Below are 22759 nucleotides of genomic sequence, written 5' to 3' on the forward strand. Positions count from 1 at the left end.
CAGAGAAAATCTGTTTTTCTCTTTCTGTGAAAGAAAATAATAATAAAATGCTTGTAGTTGTAAATTTTTCTTTTTGTGTGTGTAGATTTCATTTTTAATAAATAGATTAAAACAGTTTTTAGACGTTTCACTGTAATTTCTGGAGGATGTGGCTAGAAAACTAATCAATAACATATAATTACTGATTTGTTTTGTTTTAAGTGATTTGACCTTTCCTGTTTGGTCCAGTTTTTTCTCCACATTGTTTTTATTTTTTAAGCAGTTATGAGGAAGATTGGGGAAACTTGTTGCTCTAAAGGTCGTTGCTAGGTAACCAAGGTTTGGGGAACTTGAAACTACTTCTTACCCAGCAGGTTGTTGCTAGGCAACCAAAGAGTGAGTTTGTTGATATCTTGGTGCTTTTTGTGTTTCAGGATCAGGAAGTGAGGTTTGTTTTGGTCATGTGACTCAGGATTATGAGTGAAGCTGCTCTGCTCTTTATATGATGTCTATCTGTAAATATTGCCATGTAAACAATATTATTACACATAGTCGTCATGTGACGTCACACTTCCAGGAACTGACAGCCATCTTGGTAGGCAGTTGTTATGACAACAATAAACAAGTTACAGGCTTAGAACTAAATCTCACCCCATTTCTACCTAACATAAACAATAAAAGTACATTACAACTTTTTGAGTATTTCACCCTCCTCTGTGTAATACTTAGATAAATATCAGTGGTATTTACTTGTTTATTACATGTACTTTGCCAGAAACTTGTTATTCACATAAAGAGTTTGTACGTCTTTTAATAATCAGTTTAAACACTGATTGTATGCGTCCATGGTGTAGCACTCTTTGTTTTCACTAAGTAGTTAGTAGGAGAGCAGGAGTAGCTTATCCGCATCGTCTGACATGTTTCTATTATCAATATTGACTGCAGCCATTTTGTTGATATTTATTTCTCTTGCACATTGGTCAAGAGTGTCCATAAACTTTCTTTTTGTTGGTTTTTCTCTTGCCTACCAAGATGGCAGTTCAGAGGTGCGGCTCACTTCCTGTTCAGACTTGTGGGAACTTTTTATAACGTGCAATGTGCCTGTCAATAAAAATGCTTCAACTTGCAGCTATGAACATTAAATGAGCTCAACTCATATTACTAATAAATCTTCCTGCGTCTCAGAGGAAAGTTTAATCCTCAGAGTTTCAAATGAGAGTTCAGAGACATGAAAGAGCCTTAAATGATGTGTCCAACTGGTTTGTTGAGAGGATGATGTTCTGATCAGCTGCTTCTCCCTGAAATCTGTCCAAACCCAACAGCTCCAAGCGCTAATCCACTTCATGGCTTCGCTCCATGGAGGCAAAGGCAGGAAGCTGAAACCTCTCCGAATCCGGCGCCAACACACAACCATTTAGACAATTAAGTCGAGTCCTGCCGACTCAGGATCAGGAAGAGAGTCACGTCTTCAGGGTCGGGTCTGGGTCCAGATTCAGGTCGAGGTGAGGAAGGTGAGGAAGGTGAGGTGCAGAGGAGGAAGATCAGCAGACAGAAACAGACTCAGTCACGGGTTCCTGCTAAACGGCCAGATGTGGATCTTCTGCATTCACTGCAAAAGCTTTTATTTTAGTCTTTTTATGTTTTATTTGGCCAGTTTTGTGTCTCTGTCATAGTTTTATGCAGCTGCAAACATGTTTACATACACAAACATTTTTCTCACTCACTCCGATGAAGCCATGGCGTTTTGGCCTGTTATGTTAAACTGGCACGGTTTCCATTTCCTAAATGCCAATGTAATGAGAATTTTAACATTTTGTTCAGATTTTAAGTTGGTATTTGTCAGAATTATTTTTTTAGCTTTCTGATGTGGTTCAAACATTTTACAGAAGATGCTTAGAATAGTTTGTTGGAGTTCTGGTCCTTTCTTCACTGCAAAACACAAAATCCTACCAAATGTTTTTGTCAATTTTCCAAAGGAAATATCTTCATATGCTTAAAATAAGACTAAACTGACTTAGAAATAACTTTTCAGCAAGAACTAGGAGCTTGTTTTAAGTTAGTAGTACAGATCTAGTTCTACTGGTAGAAGTGATGTTCTCCTGACTGTGAGGTACGGTGGTGGCAGCATCATGTTTTGCTGCAGGAGGAACTGGTGCACTTGATAAAATAAATGGCATCATGTTTAAAAAATACGACATGGAAACACTGAAGCAAGATCTAAAGCACATGTGTCAAACTGAAGGTCTGGGGGCCAAATCCGGCCCCCCATAGTTTCTTCTGTGGCCGCAGTTTTTATCTGTATTCTGTCAAATTACATCAATCAGTTCCTTCAGTTTATTGCAAAAATTCATGTGAAACTTTGCTCTTTTTTTGTGCAAATTTTCAGCAAAAATGGTCAAAAACTTTTGGTTAAATGATTTTTAACCGATGCTACCTCCCACCTGCAGGTGGCAGTATTTCAGTAAGGTAGAAACCTTACTGCTTCCTCAGCTTTACTCAATGTCAAGTTTTGTCTATTATCGATACGGCGAGTTACAAAATGTCTCATTTACCGCCATAAAAAAAAAATCACAAAACAATCATAAAGTCCTGGATGGAGTGATCGATCGAATGCAGATACAGATATTGATTAATATTTTAACATTGGACTTATCAATACATTCTGGGATAACAATCAAAAAACACTGACTTATTCCTCCCTTGTTTTTATACAGATAATATTGTTGATTTTGACTGAAACTGGAGAAGTTTGGGAGGAAAAATCCTGTATGTAAACTTCTGGTTTCTGTTTGCTCCATAATGTACAGTATTATGTAACCATCAGAACCGTTCCAACGGGCTTTTTCTAAAGCAGCTGCAGCGCATATGTGGGTATTTTTTTATCCGTCACCCCAGAAATAATTACAGCAGCAATTAGCCTTTGTGTGTGTGAGCAGTGTGTGTGAGCAGTGTGTGAGCAGTGTGTGAGCAGTGTGTGTGAGCAGTGTGTGAGCAGTGTGTGTGAGCAGTGTGTGAGCAGTGTGTGTGAGCAGTGTGTGAGCAGTGTGTGAGCAGTGTGTGTGAGCAGTGTGTGTGAGCAGTGTGTGTGAGCAGTGTGTGTGAGCAGTGTGTGAGCAGTGTGTGTGAGCAGTGTGTGTGAGCAGTGTGTGAGCGTGTGTTGAGCAGTGTGTGAGCAGGTGTGGCGGTGTGAGCAGTGTGTGAGCAGTGTGTGTGAGCAGTGTGTGTGAGCAGTGTGTGTGAGCAGTGTGTGTGAGCAGTGTGTGAGCAGTGTGTGAGCAGTGTGTGTGAGCAGTGTGTGAGCAGTGTGTGTGAGCAGTGTGTGAGCAGTGTGTGTGAGCAGTGTGTGAGCAGGTGTGTGAGCAGTGGTGTGAGCAGTGTGTGTGAGCAGGTGTGTGAGCAGTGTGTGAGCAGTGTGTGAGCAGTGTGTGAGCAGTGTGTGAGCAGTGTGTGAGCAGTGTGTGAGCAGTGTGTGTGAAGCAGTTGTGTGAGCAGTGTGTGAGCAGTGTGTGAGCAGTGTGTGAGCAGTGTGTGTGAGCAGTGTGTGAGCAGTGTGTGTGAGCAGTGTGTGAGCAGGTGTGTGAGCAGTGTGTGTGAGCAGTGTGTGTGAGCAGTGTGTGTGAGCAGTGTGTGAGCATGTGTGTGAGCAGTGTGTGAGCAGTGTGTGAGCAGTGTGTGTGAGCAGTGTGTGTGAGCAGTGTGTGTGAGCAGTGTGTGTGAGCAGTGTGTGTGAGCAGTGTGTGAGCAGTGTGTGAGCAGTGTGTGTGAGCAGTGTGTGAGCAGTGTGTGAGCAGTGTGTGTGAGCAGTGTGTGTGAGCAGTGTGTGAGCAGTGTGTGTGAGCAGTGTGTGTGAGCAGTGTGTGTGAGCAGTGTGTGTGAGCAGTGTGTGTGAGCAGTGTGTGTGAGCAGTGTGTGAGCAGTGTGTGAGCAGTGTGTGTGAGCAGTGTGTGAGCAGTGTGTGTGAGCAGTGTGTGTGAGCAGTGTGTGTGAGCAGTGTGTGAGCAGTGTGTGTGAGCAGTGTGTGTGAGCAGTGTGTGTGAGCAGTGTGTGTGAGCAGTGTGTGTGAGCAGTGTGTGTGAGCAGTGTGTGTGAGCAGTGTGTGTGAGCAGTGTGTGTGAGCAGTGTGTGTGAGCAGTGAGCTCTCACTGAGCGTTAAAGTGGATCTTTGGGCTGTTTTCCTGCAGCAACGAGCTGTTTGTCCTTCGACTTTCTGAAACGGCTCGGAGTGAAAATATGGAGGTGATAAATGGAAACACGCAGAGGTGAACTCTGCAGCGCGAAACAAACATGACAACGTTTCAGAAACAAAAACAGCATTTATGAAACACTGGAAATGAAGAAATGTTTTGTCATATAGTGCAGTTTTACACTCCACACTAACTAGCAAAGCAGCCATAAATTAATCTAATTAGATTATTTACAGGGGAAATTAAAGAACTTATGTTTCTGCTACCAACAATCCTAATAAAGTATAAGAGAGTCTTAAACTAACCTTGACTTTTTAGCAATCAGTATAACGACAATGAAACACAGCAGTCTAATTTCCTCATAGCATTCTTCAAAATGGGAAAAACGAGAGAACGCCATTTAAATAAGGTAGATGTGTGATGATTCTTATAAATAAGGAATTTAATGACTCACATCAGATCTTTCCATCCCTAAAAAATTAAAGTCAGATCTGTGCCACTTCCATGTGTGGAACTAAATTTGATCCGATAATCTTCAAAGTGTCTGATTGGTCAAAATAATCTGCTGCTGGCGACGCCCCCTGTCAATAACAAACTTTTACTTGTGACCTAATTATTGGGAGGTTTTTGAAACGACACCAAAAACATCAACATCTGACCTAAAGCTGCTGGTGATTTTTAAAGTGTTTTCACTGTTTTTAGACCCAAATTGAAGAATAAAAACGTCCATAAAAGTGAATTTTGTATAATAGGTTACCTTAAACGCACATGTGAGTGTTGAAAATTAAACCTGTGTCCAACATATATTACAATAAATTGTCCAGAAGTTATAATGTTAAATGATAATATTGACCATTTTCATCTAGCCATAATAATAATGCAAGAAAACATTCTCAAAGATCAATAAACGTTAAATTCTAATAAACATTTTAAATGTCAAAAATAATTAAACAACAAATAAAATGAATGATTAAGATTCTGAAAACAACACTGTCCTTCATAAATATGGCTGGTTGAGCCCAAAACACTGAAGATTTTTGTCACTTTTACCCAAAATGATAAATTACTGAACTTGTTTAATTCATGATGTGATTAGTTGGTTTATTGCCTCCTGGCCTAGCGAGGAGCAGCCATATTGAAATGTAAAGTCGACCTAAAAAGTTGTAACTTTCCCATTTTTCCAATGGGAAATCCGACTTCTTCAGGCGTTCCAGTGGATTTTTCTGACTGGGAAATCAGAATTTCCCAGTAAAACTGGAACGCAGCATGAGAACGGCTCAGTGGGTCAGAGGGAAGAGGTTTTGTGCAATCAGGTCAGTCTCGGACCAATACATTGTTTTCATGTTGGAACCCTGATAACGGATCCATGTTTGCATGCCGATTCCATCCAGTTCAAATATTTACTGGAGCTGGGATAAAGTGGAAAAACTTCCATCATCAGGTCAAACTCCCTCAGGTCCAGAACGATGCGCAGGGTGGCACCAGGAACCTCCAGCTGTATTATCCTTTCCACTACAGCAGATCAAACACGGAGGCTTTCAGGTGTTTTTAGTAAGGATGTAAAACCCAAACCCTCAGAGTTGAAACGTAAATCTCTGTTCATAAATCTGCTGGGACCCGATTCCACCGAGGATCAAAGTTTTCCCTCTAACAGGAGATCCGTCTCATGCTTTGTTGGCCCAGAGGCTTGTAGTTTCAGAGAATTACAAGCTTCTTAAAAAGCAAAACTAAAGATTTATAACGGCACAATAAAGTTTGATTTAACCGCATCAGAATGACGATGAATTCTGGGAATTTATGAGATCCTCTTGAGAAACAACTGGCAGACTGAGGCGATCCATGATCTCCAAGTCTTTACGACTCGTTTTAAAGGAATTAAACTATCACAGACTTCGTGTCGCTTGACTAAAGTCATGAAAACAGGATAAAAACTCAAAGGTTCAAGATGCTAAAAAAATACAACTATTGTTGCAGCTGCACTTTCACTCAAACCATTCAAATCCAGCAGTCGCTTTCTCTGTTCAGCTTGTTGAATATTAATTAAACTGAATGGAAAAGAAATGAATTGAACATTATTTTAACTTTTAAAAAATGATGGGTAAGAATCGATTATGATGCATTTTTTCACATCCACTCCGGGGTTTCTGCCTTACCAGATGTACGAAACTGAAATTTTTTCGCCATCTGACGATACCACTAGTGTATGGAGCGAGACTAGATGTCCGTGACGGTGCCACACCAGGACTTGCTGAGGCGCTGATCAGGTCCGGAACGGTGACCCTGGGTCGGTTGGTGCGAGTGGCTGGACCGGATTTTGGGAACATCCAGGTTTACCCAGCGCTTCCTGGACCGGGTGAAGGTAAAGATGACGGCTGGGGAGAGGCGGCTCCTGCAGCTGCACATCACAAGAGATTGCCTGCCCGATCCGACTGACCCATTCCCGGACCTGTTTATAATTCCGGATTTCGGAGAGGATGGTGGTCCTCTACTACAAAGTCCGGACGAAGGACTGGACTTGTGCAAAACGGGGCCAAAAGTACTGTACAAATATTGTGTTAAAATCCTGAACAAAAGAAACATCAGTGTGTGGAGCGACAGACTCAACAGTCAGAAACCTCAGTGGAGGACTCTGTACAAACCTCCGATAAAAAAACGGACCGGTGATTTACAGTGGCGGGTTCTTCACGGCGCCATCGCCACCAACTCGTTTTTATCGGTCATCAGTCCTGGGGTTTTAAACGAGCGTCCATTTTGTAGTTTGTCTGAGGGTGTTTTTCATGTTTTTATGGATTGTGTACGGTTAACTGGCTTTTTAATTTTTTTAAGGAGCATTTTTAGCCTTTTTAGCCTTTTTAGCGTGGTTTTTACCAATTCTGTTTTTATCAATGGTGTACATTACAGCCGATCCACTAGTTTTAAATCCCGGCTTTTAAATGTTTTAATAGCCGAAGCCAAGATGGCTATTTACTTGACTCGACGGGACAAAATGCAGGCTGGACCTGGACTCTGTGGAAGGTTAACATCAGGGCCAGGTTGAGGTTGGAGTTTTGTTTCCACAGAGCCACCGGGGATTTAAAGAGTTTTTTAGAACTGTGGGGTTTTAACTATGTGTTGTCCACCATTTCTAATCAGGGAGAAACTAAAATATAACAAGCTGTTATTGTAACTATTTATTGAGTTTTTTTAGTATCCTTGACCTGATTATGTAATGTATTGTTCAATTATTGTATAATAAATGTTTTGTTAAAAATCAAAAAAAAAATCTTCTTCTTCTTCTTCTTCTTCTCATGAATTTGCTGTTCTGACGCCGCTGGCCTCAGAACAGGACAATGTTTACATCTGGGACATTAGGAGGGTTGATGGAGGTCAGAGGTCACTTGGACACTTCCTGTTCTCCACATGTTCTCCCAGTCACGCTGTCACGCTGCGTTCTGTGATCAGATTTTTACAACATTCCTGATTTTCTCCCGTTTGGGAGCGAAGCGGGCCGGAGGAGGCTGATGTGGATCCCAAAGGACGGATCCAGCGATCCGGCTGATGAGAAACGCTGGCGGTCACTGGGAACCGACACGGCTTCGGTTCTGATCAGACATCATCACTTCCTGCTTCTAAAGCAGGCAAACAGGACAACCAGGCCAGTTAAATCAATAAATCAAATGATAAATTAAAACAAACTCAATGATTTCCATTTGCATCTTCTACCAAAATCTGGATGATAAAAGTCTTGAAACTAAACTAAACCATATTTTGAAGGATAATTTTGTGTAAAGAGACTTTTTAATTCATTTTATTTGTTGTTTTATTTATCTCAGATATGTAAAATGCTTATTAAAGTTTGAGAATGTGTTCTTGCATTATTGCCATTATTTTACCTTAAAATGGTCTCAAAACAACAATATTGTTTATCACAATCATTTCCGGGACAATTTATTGTCCAGCAAAATTCAATAACTGAGGGTGAAAACTCAACACACAGCGATTTGAAAAAGAAAGTACACCCTTTCCTTATGAAGACATATTTACAACTTTCTGAAGTTGTTTAAATCACGTTAACAGAAACATTCAGACACTAATTTCACCAAACAGCTCAATGATAAAACGTTCGGCTTCAACTGGATTTAAAGGGAAAATGGCAGCAAAAGGAATATTTTGTTGTTCTACATTTGTGCAGGTTGTTCCTCCTTCTTGGTTCAATCAATCAACGGTCCATCATAAAGTATTTAATCTGATTTAGATCTGAGGAAAGAGAGAAAACGGGGCGGTTTTCCCAAAAGGAAACGTTTTGGAACATTAGCGTTTCGGCTTATGAGGAAATCAAAGCTCCTTACTTTGGTCTGGATCCGGTTGAGTTTCCTCTCCATAAACCGGACTGGGAGTCTGGACCTGCGGTTCTGATGGGGGTTCTGTGGAAGCAAGTTGGTAGAAAACAACAAACATATTTTACAGATGAATCATAAATTAAGTCCAGGAGAAAAGTTGGTCAATTTTCAGCTGCTGTGGTTTTTTTCAGAAACCAACCAAACCGTCTGAGCAGCCTGTTCCCCTCCTGGCCTGTGGGGGCGCTGCACCAAGAACCACTGAAGGAAACGACACAAAACTTTATTATTCATGAAATATAAACAAAATGGAGCAGCGCCAGGTTTTAACAGTTGGAGGATTTCTCTCTTTATGGAGCTTTTTGTTATTTAGTGAAATAACAAAAACTGACAAAACATTTTTGTTAACTGAAATAAATAAAAACAGTAATTAAAGGGGAAAAACTATAACTACCTGGAACTATAGTTATTATCAGAAAATAAATGAAGATGAACTTTTAAAGTCTAAGATCAGCAGTTTTACTAACTGGTTTAGGAGAATAAATAAAATAATAAATAAAGTTTCTGGATTTTCTACCCACTGAATGAACAACAAACATGTTTTTACTAAAAATTCACCAGACAAACATCTGCAGATTAGTTAAAGTTTCTGAAGTTTTTTATTGAAAGAAACTGATTTGGAAACATTTTCATTTGACCTGATTTTATTATTTATACGATTTACTGTAATTTTTATTGTTAAAATACCAAAATTTCCACTTCATATTTTGATCCATGTGATTATGTAATTTTGAAATATTAAATGGTTGATAATTTGACCAGAACCTCATTACTTTTTTCCAGAACTTGGCTGTTTTTCTGCTCACTTCCTGTTTCAGACGCTGAAAAGCCGCAACATGTCTAAAACCTTCGCTGACCTTCTGCTCGCAGCGTTAGGGAACCTAATGACTCGGTTCCCTCTGGGTTCTCCGGCCCGTTCAGCAGAGGAAGCAGAACAAAGCGTTCGCCTGGAGAGAAAAATATCTCTGACATGTTTAAAGTACCGAGCCAAAAACCCTGAACACGAGTTATTCAGGCATTATTGTTCTGTTCGGTTCTGTTCTGTTTGGTTCGGTTCTGAGGTGATTAAAAACCCGTTACGTCTGAATCAAGATCGTTTGCTTTCACAAAGTTTTCGAGTCTGATTCCAGCGTCAGATTTTCAGTTTCTTCCTCCAACTGGAAATAATTTATCATCTCTTTAAAGGAAAAGCCAAACATTTACTTTTTCTCCTACTAAACAAATAAATGGATAATTAGTTTGATCTGAATATAACATAAAACATCCATGATTAATATGTTCCACACAGCTTTGAATTTGGGATTTTATTTGATAAAACACAGCTGCAGATATAATAATAAACAGTTTGCCCAGATGTTTTAAACCTGCCTGCAAAACTGTTTGGATTTGTTACATAAGACAAAATGTTTCAAATAAATAATGCAAAATAAATTACAGTAATCAAGCACAAATGAGACGTGTAAATAGATTTGAATGGAGAGAAACAGAACAGATTCTCCTTTCTGGGTTTTATCCAAGCAGGAAGCGACCAGAAATATACAAAAACGTCTCCAGGAAAAAGTTCAACATTTTCTCCCATTTCAAAAACTCAAAATCCTTTTTTGTCCCACAAAAAGGTTTTTATTTCTTATAGTTTTGGCTTAGAGATCATAAAATCCTAAAATTCATCGTCTCAGAATTTCATCCGATCCATAAAAATGAAATATGTTTAAAAACTTTCTATGGTCTCAGTTATGGGTTGTGGCTCCTTTTGCATGAATTTGCTGCCGATCGATTCTGTTGTTAATCAATTTGTTCTCCTGTCTGCCGTCGGTTTGAAGCAACACTGGAGCGCTCCTCCTCATTGACATCACATCAACACACAAACAGACCAAACCGGATCAGAATCCAATTATGACCAAGCTGCAGAACGAGGAGGAGAAAGTTTTATCATGAGAATCGGGTCTGAAGAACCAGAACAACAGATGGCTGCTGCAGTAACAGGAAACTTTTCTGTTGCTTTTTGTGGAGAGCTGATAAGTGAATTTATTGTTAGAAGTGTCAGATTACAGGCTGCATGGAGTTTATCAGGGATTATGAGGCAACATGTAATAATTTGATAACATTGATACACGTTTTATATGAATACATATGTTTTTCTCTCTTATTTCAGACAGTAATACTGAAACTATATGGCATTATTAAACACATGAATACATATAAAATATTGTCAACTTTCTACAATCATAACCTATGTCATATTTTATTTTATTTGTCTTATTATGAAGTGATTTTTGGAAAAAGAAAAACATTTTAACAAAAACACCAAAGAAAAAATGATTTATTATTTCAAATCAAAAGAAAAATCACTTTTTTGCCAAGGGTAAAATATTGACAAAAAAAAAAAAAATTCCAATTTGTTTTGGCAAAAGACAAAAAAAATCACTTCCACATAATTTAATATTTTATTCTGTTTAATGATGCAAATTTTAAATTCTGTTTTAATCAGTTCCTCAGCATTCTTTTTACCAAATACTAATTTAATCCGACTTGCATCATTTCTTGGACGGATTCTGTTGAGTAAAAGTTTTGGGTATTTTATTCACCTCTGGAAATATTTCTCTCTATTTTAAATCTAGTTTCACTTTCTGAATTATGTGATAAACTATTTTATTTACTCCTCTAGTATGAGACTAGTTTTATTAAACTTGTAAAATCATCTATAATTAACTAACAATATGGTTAATAATTAGAGTTCTGATTCAACATCACAGTTAAAGGAAAAATAACAAAAATGTCCTTCATTATGTTACGGAACAGAGAAATTCTAACACATGTGATCAACCTCCAGGCACTGAACTGAAACTTTGACTAAGCCTTTTGGTTTTCTTCCCCCGTGGTGCTGAAACAGCAGATAATCCAAACGTTTGAACTTTAAACCAGGAAAGACGGAGAGATTTATACGCCACACGGCAAAAACAGACACAAATATGACAGAGATGATCAAAGGAAACGGGAAACAGCTGAAGCTCATCACCAAATCTCAAACTAGTGCAGCAATTAGACAAATACCAGGTGTGGCTGAAGGGCGAATACCAGAACCAGTCGCAAAACAGACGAAGATCAACACTGGAGAGCTACAACAAACCCTACAGTCTCTGGAACAAACACATGGTTCAATCAGACGATGGTAAAAACCAAGGAAACAACATTAGCTAAAGCTAACAACATTAGCTAAAGCTAACAATAGCTACAGCTAATAACAATAGCTACAGCTAACAACATTAGCTAGAGCTAACAACATTAGTTAAAGCTAACAACATTAGCTAGGGCTAATGTAACGGGTACCGTAGCGACAGCACCGCTGTTGACAGATATACTCCTGGAGAACAGGAGAAAGACGAGAAAACGGCTTGTTCAGTTCAAGTGTCATGCAGCAATTTATTCAAGTTTTACATCCAAACATACTTGTTGTATTGAGTTTCTTTCTTTACAGTTTATATATTCAAAGTTCAACCTTTTTAATACATTTCAGTGTCCATAAGTGACAAAAACAAACATATTTTAGCGACAAAACAAACATCTCTTTCCTAAACACATATCCACTCATTCTTCTTCTTAGCTTTCTAAGCTATTTATCTAAAATGAAACACATTAGACAGTGGTTACCTTAACCAGCTACTTTTTAACTTAAGACAGTACTGCATTGGACGTTCAATAAACTAAAGTCCTTCATAAAACCAAACGTCATTTTTAAAGTCACTTTTTTTTATCATCCTGAATCCTAATGGTAAAAAAACTATTTTAACACTGGTGGTGGGGACCTTACAAAAGCCAAAACAGAAAAATAGACATTGAGTTCTTCAGTTTCTAACGGTTTTTCCAGCATAAACTGAAGTGGGTGAAGCGCATGTATTAAACAGACTTGGCTAATGGCTAACGTTAGCATGTACACCGTGCGTAGTTACTTTCTTCAAACAAAACGACACAAAGTCAAGAATTGAATAACTAATATAGCTCATAACTATTCCAAATACGTTCACAGATGTTCCAAATATGTTCCAGCATGTCTAATTACTGGATTAAAAACCTATTTTCATATTTACCCACCTGGAGAACAGGAGAAAGACGAGGAAACGGCTTGTTCAGTTCAAGTGTCATGCAGCAATGAGGGAAAATACAAGCAGGACACTAAAACCGCCACCCGCCCCCTGCTGGCGTGGGGTAAATATTACAAAGCACATAAAAAAATAAAGGAAAACTCTTCTCCAAAATAAAGTACAGAACTTGTATTAACAATTTCAAGTCATAAACACAAATGTCACACTTTTGTGGTCGCCACACTAACACCATTAGCTAGAGCTAGCAACATTAGTTAAAGCTAACAACATTAGCTAGAGCTAACACAATTAGCTAGAGCTAACAGCATTAGCTAGAACTTATGCCTTTAGATAGAGTTAACGCCATTAGCTAACGGCCATTAGCTACAACTATCACTAGTAGCAGAAGCTAATTCCATTAGCTAGAACTAAAAACAGACATTAACTTGTACTTTTGGCAACAAGTTCATGTCTGGAAAACGTCCCGCTAAAATGTCACATTCGAGTGGAGCTGTTACCTATTAATCAATCAATCAATCAATCAATCAATCAAATTTTATTAGTATAGCCCATTTCAGCAGCAAGGCATTTCAAAGTGCTTTACATCATATCAAACACAGAAACACAAAGCAACATAGAATCAATAATCAAAACACGACATTAAGTCAAGTTCCATCAATAAATTTGTAATTGATTACATTTCAAATACAATAATAAACAGGTGGGTTTTTAGTGGAGTTTCATCCATAAAGGTTTACCTGTTAGCTAAACCCAGGCGTTACCTGACCTGATTGGTCAGCTGGTTTTAGCATTGAATGCGCTGTACAATGGCTGCTGGAAAAAGCTTTGACTGATTAGATCCTTTCATTGGGACATTTTTCAGTTATTTTTCTGTTCTTGGCTAAATAAAACTTTCCTTTCCAGCCTTTGGTAGAGACGAAACAGAGACTGCACGAAGAATAAATTCAAAGTAAAACCTGCAGTAAACAGCATTGCTAAAGCTGCTCATCACTCTCCACCATCAGTGGTTCCTTCTGCTGGCCTCTACAGAAGGAACATGAGGAGGAGCTCATTTAAACCTAATAACTGAAAGAAGCAATAATTCCTTTCTTTCTGGTCACGTCTTGGATGCAGCTGGAACCTGGCAGCGAAACACGGCTGCATAAACACATTCCACGCAAATTAGTGACATGCTTCTGTAGCGAAACAGCTGTCTGGCTTTAATTTGTCAAATAAAACAATGCAAGATCTAAGAAAGCTGCAGAAAGTTTTAAAAAACGTGAAGCAAAGTCGTTCAAACATTCTTTGAAAACTGAATCTGCTTCGCTCTTCGGTAAACGTTACGTCACCTGCTCAGTTTTCCTGTTGAAGGTGAAAGAAAATCAATATTTCTCTTACAAAAACAAAAATCTCCAGTTTAGATGTTTGATTTGTTGCCTTACTAAAGATAAAATAACTTGTAAATTTAGTTTTGTATTAAAACATTTGAACTGTTTCCTGATGAAGCTTTGGGACTCAGACGGCTTTGATTACAGTTTCAGTTCTTTGTGTTTGTTATTGGAGTCGCAGCTAATTTACAGCAGCAGCAGAGAAAAAACCTGCTGCTGCTGCTTGGCCTCTTTCCAAAGCCTGCGATGGCGATTCAAGAGTTTAATGTCTGTTTTTGGAGAACTGCAGGGATTTCAGGGCAGAACCAGCGCGGTTCTTAAAACCCTTCTTCACTTTGCGCCCAGATTATACAATCCGACATGATCCGTGTTTGATCCTTGCTTTATTACAATCGCTCTCTCAGGAAGCAGGCGAATCAGGAGCAACCTCAGGGAGAAACGTACTGACTGGGCACCAGCGTGGGCAGACCCTGAAATTAACCCCAAGGAGACCAGGTTCCTACACAGTAGCAGCGGTTACACATCTAGAGTTCACTGCTGGGTTTGGATAGAAACTACTGGGTGGAGGATTTTAATCTGTTAATTATCCAAATTATTGTTGTTGACATCATATTTTGGGAACATGAGTTTTAGGGTGCCTTCATGTTAATCATGTTCCGGTCCGTTTGTATAAAAAGTCCGGCTCGTTTCTTGAGGTGTGAATGCTAAGCTAACTCTGGTCCGCCTACCAACCTCGGTCTCGGTTCGAATATGTGAACGCCAAGCGAACTGCAGACCGCTCCAAAAGCAGGAAGTGGACTACAGAACAGGGCATTCTGGGTAAATACAACCAAAACAAAAGTTGCTAGCCTAGCGCTAACAGGAAAAATGGCTCCTGGTTTTTAGCCAAAGACTAAAGAGAAATCCTCCAACGCTAAAATCTGACACATCTGGTGGAGAAGGAAGTTGCTCTCAGTGTCTTCAGAGGTTTTTGTGTGGTTTCCTTCAGTGGTTCTTGGTGCAGCGCCCCCACAGGCCAGGAGGGGAACAGGTTGGTTTGGGTCAGAACCACAACAGCTGGAGGTGTTGAAGTTTTGATCTCAATCAAACTGAATCTACTGGATTATCAGGAGGGAAAACATCCTGATAGTCTCATAACAAATTCCTTCATTTCCCATAATCCAAATGGATCCAGGAAGTCTGATGAACAAGCTGAGAACGTACGATCAGGCCATCCGCTGCCTTTAAATTAAAAGAAGCAAACATTCAAAATAAATCACTCTATAGGCATTTCACTTTCACAATTCAATTAAAAGCCTAAAATTACATCTGACAATAATTCACACACAAATAAGTTTGGCTTCTTGGAGGACTTGGCCAAGACTTGAGCAGATAATCTGTTAATTATCCTGTTATCCATCACGTTCCCTGAACCAGATTATCAGAGTTCAGCTCAAACAAACAGCAGAAGAATCACCCGGCGGCGAGCGGCGCAGCATCCTGCAGCACACAAAACACACCCAAACTATGGCAGCACACGAGTTCAAGGCGGGAAAAGTGTTTCTGTGAGGGTGGGTGGGATATTATCTTATCAGTCAGGGGCCTCGTTGCTGGAGGTTTAATGTCTAACTGTTCAATTAGGATCGTTTATCATCACAGAGCCTTAAAGCTGCACAAACCGCCGCCGCTGCTTTAAGGCTGGAGATAAATCTGACAGTAATAAGTTTTTCTGCTCCGTCTGAAATGCTTTTCAGACGCATTTTTCATCCTTTTCAGACAGAAACATGAATGTGGATTAATGGATTTCTGCCACAGAGCGCAGCATGGGGTTTGGATGTCCTAATCAAATACTCTGCTGCCGAGTTTCTGCCACCAAAGCGCTGGATTTCTGTTTCTGTTCACGTTTCAACTGAAAATGCACACGAGCTGTTGGAAGAACAAAGCTGCAAAACGCGACACAAACAAATTACACAACAATGGTGGAAATGTAGACTGTCTTTGTGAAGAATGAAAGAAATGATGAAGAGAAGGAAAAATTACTGCATCCGGAAAAAACAGTTAAACTGCTGACAGATGCAGCTGGAACAAAAATCAACAGAAAAATTGTTATGGTATATAAACAGGAAGCAATTAAATAACTAAAGAAACACAACAACAACAAAACAGGCGGGAAAAAACTGACAACAGAAACTCAGCTACTGAAAGAGAGAAAAACAACAAAAACTAAAACTACATGCCAGAATTAATACAATTATAATTATAAAGTCGAGTTGGAATGGATTATTATCTCCAGATTATGTTTCAGATTAGTTTAGCATCCAGGCATTAATGAAAATCCCAAGGATTTGTGGACATATGGATCCAGAAATGTTTGAATTACTGTTGACACTGAATGAAATCATCTGTTTTCTTTTTATTAAAGCTCAGAAAATTCATGGCTAGCGAAGCTTTGATGTTTTCTAGGAAACTGAGGTCAGACGGAGGATGAGCAGAAATAAATCAGTCGTCTGCATAACGGCGAATAAAAAAGACCTTCTGTAAAAAACACTCGAATGTTAAACATGTAATCCTCATTACCAGCACTTAAACAGCAAACAATTTAAAATAACATAAAAATCTAAGTTTTCTGAGGCTGTCAGGCTGAACTAACATTCCCTTCCAATGTGAAACAATGTACTTAGCGATGCGTCTAAATGGAGATAAAAAATGGCCGAATATGCTAATCGCTAGCTTTAGCTAGAAAATGGTGGACCGTCGAGTTCATTTCCATCCAGATGAACAAAATAAATAAAATGTCATAAAAAAGTTGTTTAAAAGGACAGAGTGCATAAAAACTTTGATCTGATTTTCTTCAAAGTGCAACTAAAAGTGTGACAGAATAACCAGAGTTATTATAATGACCTAAAACTAATAAAATAACAAAAACTAAATGAGAAAACATTTCTGCTAACTGAAATAAATAAAAACTATAACTAACTGGAACTATACAGTGAGTTTATAAAATGAAAACACACTGAAATTATTGATAAAGCAATTTTGTGTTTATTCAGAAAACAATACAAAAACGTGTTTGATTACTGAGTTGTGTTTTTCAGCCAGATGACAGGCTGTGCGCAGCCACAGAGTTCCAGACAGCCAATGAAACCTCTTGTTACTACGGTTACCTGGATCTCATTAAAACCGTTGGAAGCAGTTTTGAAGGTCAAGGTCTTTGTGTCCTTGAGGATTTGTGAGGTTCTTCTGACCAGGACAGCTGAGACTGAACAACAGGAAACAGAACCATCGGGTCTCTGGTTCCTCGTGGAAACACAGGCTGTGTTCAGCTGCAGGGCACTAACTGCATTCCATATGCTATGACCTTAGTGAGGCTACTGATCATATCTGCTCCCCAAATTAGGCTGTTTATTACAGGAGCGGCTCGAAATGTCACTGAAGAGGAGACAGAGGGCCAGTCCGGTCCGGTCCGGTCCGGTCCGGTGGGTCATGGTGGGTTAATCTACCCGCCCAGGCTGAGCTTCTGCAGCCGGTTTCACTGCAGAGGCTTTAAGCCTCACCCTGCTTTCATTGTCCAGGGATGCGGAGAAGTCTGCTGCCCTCTGGTGGCGATTCAGCAAACACACAGTCAGCTCATCGTGAAGCGAACTGAAGAAGCTGCAGATGTTCAATAAAACTCCAATCAAAGTCCGATATACAGACTTTGGTCAGTCTGACAGTTTATATTTCTAAACATCAACTGTCAGAATGATCACACTAAAACTGAAGTCAGTAGTGGGGCGATCAGGACGAGTCGCTGCTCCGGCCTCCTGACCTCACGTGACCTCAGATTTCATCTCTAACTCTGGAAACAGCATCCATCTCCCCAAACGATTCTCCAGAACTTCAGACCAAAACAAATAACATGGTATCAAAGGGGATGTGTTTGGTTTGTCAGGAATGTGTGACCCAAACACTGAGCGGGGTAGAACCAGTGAGCAACATGACCTTAATGTTCCTGTTAGTGACCTTAACAGCCATGTTAGTTACTTAAAGGGCTGTTAGTGACTTTAACAGCATAATTAGTGACCTTAATGGGATCGAAAGCAATCTTAACCGAAACTGAGTGACCTTAACGGCCCTTTAGTGACCTTAGCAACCTTGGTTGTGTCCTAAGGTAACGGGTTTTGGCCCGTTAGTTACCTCAATGGCCTTCACAAGTGACCTTAACATTATAATTAGTGACCTTAATGACCCCATCAGTGACCTTGATGGAAACGTTAATGACTGTAACGGCCCGTTAGTGACCTTAATGGCCCCGTTAGTGACCTTAATGGCGCGTTAGTGACCTTAATGGCCCCGTTAGTGACCTTAATGGCCCCGTTAGTGACCTTAATGGCGCGTTAGTGACCTTAATGGCCCCTTAGTGACCTTAATGGCGCGTTAGTGACCTTAATGGCCCCTTAGTGACCTTAATGGCCCCGTTAGTGACCTTAATGGCCCCGTTAGTGACCTTAATGGCCCCGTTAGTGACATTAATGGCGCGTTAGTGACCTTAATGGCGCGTTAGTGACCTTAATGGCGCGTTAGTGACCTTAATGGCCCCTTAGTGACCTTAATGGCCCCTTAGTGACCTTAATGGCCCCGTTAGTGACCTTAATGGCCCCGTTAGTGACCTTAATGGCGCGTTAGTGACCTTAATGGCCCCGTTAGTGACCTTAATGGCGCGTTAGTGACCTTAATGGCGCGTTAGTGACCTTAATGGCCCCGTTAGTGACATTAATGGCGCGTTAGTGACCTTAATGGCGCGTTAGTGACCTTAATGGCCCCTTAGTGACCTTAATGGCCCCTTAGTGACCTTAATGGCCCCGTTAGTGACCTTAATGGCCCCGTTAGTGACCTTAATGGCGCGTTAGTGACCTTAATGGCCCCGTTAGTGACCTTAATGGCGCGTTAGTGACCTTAATGGCGCGTTAGTGACCTTAATGGCCCCTTATTGACCTTAATGGCGCGTTAGTGACCTTAATGGCGCGTTAGTGACCTTAATGGCCCCTTAGTGACCTTAATGGCCCCGTTAGTGACCTTAATGGTGCGTTAGTGACCTTAATGGCGCGTTAGTGACCTTAATGGCCCCTTAGTGACCTTAATGGCGCGTTAGTGACCTTAATGGCGCGTTAGTGACCTTAATGGCCCCTTAGTGACCTTAATGGCCCCTTAGTGACCTTAATGGCGCGTTAGTGACCTTAATGGCCCCGTTAGTGACCTTAATGGCGCGTTAGTGACCTTAATGGCGCGTTAGTGACCTTAATGGCCCCTTAGTGACCTTAATGGCGCGTTAGTGACCTTAATGGCCCCGTTAGTGACCTTAATGGCGCGTTAGTGACCTGAATGGCGCGTTAGTGACCTTAATGGCGCGTTAGTGACCTTAATGGCGCTTTAGTGACCCTAATGGCGCGTTAGTGACCTTAATGGCGCTTTAGTGACCTTAATGGCCCCGTTAGTGACCTTAATGGCCCCGTTAGTGACCTTAATGGCGCGTTAGTGACCTTAATGGCGCGTTAGTGACCTTAATGGCCCCGTTAGTGACCTTAATGGCGCGTTAGTGACCTTAATGGCCCCGTTAGTGACCTTAATGGCGCTTTAGTGACCTTAATGGCGCTTTAGTGACCTTAATGGCCCCGTTAGTGACCTTAATGGCCCGTTAGTGACCTTAATGGCCCCGTTAGTGACCTTAATGGCCCCGTTAGTGACCTTAATGGCGCTTTAGTGACCTTAATGGCCCCGTTAGTGACCTAAGGTAACGAGTTTTGGCCCGTTAGTGACCTTAATGGCCCGTTAGTGACCTTAACAACCTTGGTTGTGACCTAAGGTAACGGGTTTTGGCCCGTTAGTGACCTTAATGACCCCGTTAGTGACCTTAATGGCCCCGTTAGTGACCTTAATGGCCCGTTAGTGACCTTAATTGCCCCATTAGTGACCTTAATTGCCCCATTAGTGACCTTAACAACCTTGGTTGTGACCTAAGGTAACGTGTTTTGGCCCGTTAGTGACCTTAACAACCCTATTAATGCATGTGGCTGCCACCCATGTTCAGAACTGTTCCCTTTTACGTTAGCTCTTGAGTTTATATGGTTTTCTGTAAATATTGTCGCATCCTGAAGGACATCAGCACAATGTAGGTGATATGAATTCAAACTGTCTTGATTCATCAGGGGGACCGGAGGGTGTGCTCCAATTATAGAGGGGTCACACTCTTAAGCCTCCCTGGCAAGGTCTATTCAGGGGTCCTGGAGAGGAGGGTCCGTCGGATAGTCGAACCTCGGATTCAGGAAGAGCAGTGTGGTTTTCGTCCTGGTCGTGGAACACTGGACCAGCTCTACACCCTCAGCAGGGTCCTGGAGGGTGCATGGGAGTTCGCCCAACCAGTCTACATGTGTTTTGTGGACTTGGAGAAGGCGTTCGACCGTGTCCCTCGGGGAGCCCTGTGGGGGGTTCTCCGGGAGTATGGGGCACCGGGCCCTTTGATACGGGCTGTCAGGTCCCTGTATGACCGGTGTCAGAGTCTGGTCCGCATTGCCGGCAGTAAGTCGGGCTCGTTTCCGGTGAGAGTTGGACTCCGCCAGGGCTGCCCTTTGTCACCGATTCTGTTCATCACTTTCATGGACAGAATTTCTAGGCGCAGCCAAGGTGTTGAGGGGATCCGATTTGGTGGCCTTAGGATCTCATCTCTGCTTTTCGCAGACGATGTGGTCCTTTTGGCTTCATCAGGTCATGATCTGCAGCTCTCGCTGGATCGGTTCGCAGCCGAGTGTGAAGTGGCCGGGATGGGGATCAGTGCCTCCAAATCCGAGGCCATGGTCTTGAGCCGGAAAAGGGTAGAGTGCCTTCTCCGGGTCAGGGGGGGTGTCCTGCCCCAAGTGGAGGAGTTTAAGTATCTCGGGATCTTGTTCACGAATGGGGGAAGAAGGGAGCGGGAGGTCGACAGGCGGATTGGCGCAGCGTCTGCTGTCAAGCGGGCGCTGTACCGGTCCGTCGTGGTGAAGAGAGAGCTGAGCCAAAAAGCGAAGCTCTCGATTTACCGGTCGATCTACGTTCCCACCCTCATCTATGGTCATGAGCTTTGGGTCATGACCGAAAGAACGAGATCGCGGATACAAGCGGCCGAAATGGGTTTTCTCCGTAGGGTGGCTGGGCTCTCCCTTAGAGATAGGGTGAGAAGCTCAGTCATCCGGGAGGGACTCAGAGTAGAGCCGCTGCTCCTTCACATCGAGAGGAGCCAGTTGAGGTGGCTTGGGCATCTGGTCAGGATGCCTCCTGGACGCCTCCCTGGTGAGGTGTTCCGGGCACGTCCCACCGGGAGGAGGCCCCGGGGAAGACCCAGGACACGCTGGAGGGACTATGTCTCTCGGCTGGCCTGGGAACGCCTCGGGATTCCCCCGGAGGAGCTGGAAGAAGTGGCTGGGGAGAGGGAAGTCTGGGCCTCCCTTCTGAAGCTGCTACCCCCGCGACCCGACCTCGGATAAGCGGAAGAAGATGGATGGATGGATTGATTCATCAGCTTCCACCAATAACTAGAGACTTTTAAACACATTTTGAGGACTCTGTCAAGAAAATCCGAGCTCATCCCACTTCCCCATGCTGGAGATTTAAGTTTAACAGTAATAATAAATAAAGTTATCTTTAAAATGAATCACTCAAGTGACATCAGGGCCCAACAGTAGACTTAGGTGTCAATAAAATAAATCTGGTTGTGTGTGTTGTTTTTGTCTCATGCAAACTTTGCTTTAATTCTACTTTTCTCTATCTAATCATAAAAAATCATAGTCAGTCAGAGAGAGTCATTAAACAAGAAAAGCAGGTTTCCTGGAAAAAGAGGAAGTTTCCAGCATGCAGATTTATAAAAATAGCTGAGACTATTTTAAAGCATGAAAGTTTTAAAAAATTAAATCTAAACATTTTGAGTAATTTGATAAGATTCAAAGTAAAATACTTATATTAATATTGATTTACTTGTAATAATACTTACACTTATATTTGTGAGAACACTTATAAGAAAAACAAGTAACTGTAACTTTAGTAGTAAATAATTAGAATCATGGATTATTCTTGGTTTCATTTTAGAAAACATCTGTAATAACTCACATTAAGATCATAATGAGAGTAACTAATAAGTTATGGTTATAAAATCATAAATGAATGATAGATCAGAGAAGCTAAAGAAAATAAATGTGATATAAGTTATGGTTATAAAATTATAAATGAATGCTAAATCAGAGAAGCTAAAGAAAATAAATGTAATATAAATGTGATTTTGACATTAAACTTGAAATGGTGTAAAAGGTGTAACTGCAATTAAACATCACTGATATGTTGGAGGTAGATGGTAGGTGAAAGGTGAAACGTTTCAGAGAAAATGTCGTGCAGGCAAGGGATATAGGAGGTTGAGCAACCCTGAGACATTAGCACAGACATTAGGACATAATGTCTGTAAGACAGTGATGGATATGAGATCATCTGTCTAAGCAGACAGCCAATGAAACAAGCCCAGCAACGGTGCTGGCCGGTGCAGGCGCACCAGGGGGGTGGATAAACCCTATAAAAGGTGGGTGCAAAAGAGGAACCTTTCGTTGGATCCTCCGGGCAGCTTCGAGCCAAGAGATGGACAAAGAACTCTGCAGCTGAAGAAGAGCCGGGGCCACGGAGCCGAAGACTGTCCTGCACATGGAGACCAACCCGTCTGGCCCACAATCTGTGGCTTCGAATCGCACTTCTCTCATCGGCTGGGTTCTGACCCCAAAGAC

The 22759-nt window shown here is 41.2% G+C and overlaps 1 long non-coding RNA gene across 2 annotated transcripts in view; it reads right to left on the reverse strand.

Annotated features, from left to right (window-relative positions):
- Nucleotides 1-8109: 8109 nt before the first annotated feature.
- Nucleotides 8110-22759, reverse strand: part of LOC114161009 (uncharacterized) — a 33281-nt gene continuing 18631 nt past the window's right edge. The window contains exons 9-10 of one of the 2 annotated variants that reach the window (XR_003598914.1): nt 8492-8566; nt 8110-8399 (exon numbers count right to left, since the gene is read on the reverse strand). This is a non-coding gene — a long non-coding RNA (uncharacterized LOC114161009). Of the gene's footprint in view, nt 8400-8491; nt 8567-17476; nt 17637-22759 lie in introns of those variants that run through there. The other variant, XR_003598915.1, reaches the window with a different exon arrangement.

The sequence above is a fragment of the Xiphophorus couchianus genome, chromosome 17, assembly GCF_001444195.1.
Source record: "Xiphophorus couchianus chromosome 17, X_couchianus-1.0, whole genome shotgun sequence".
Lineage (NCBI taxonomy): Eukaryota > Metazoa > Chordata > Actinopteri > Cyprinodontiformes > Poeciliidae > Xiphophorus > Xiphophorus couchianus.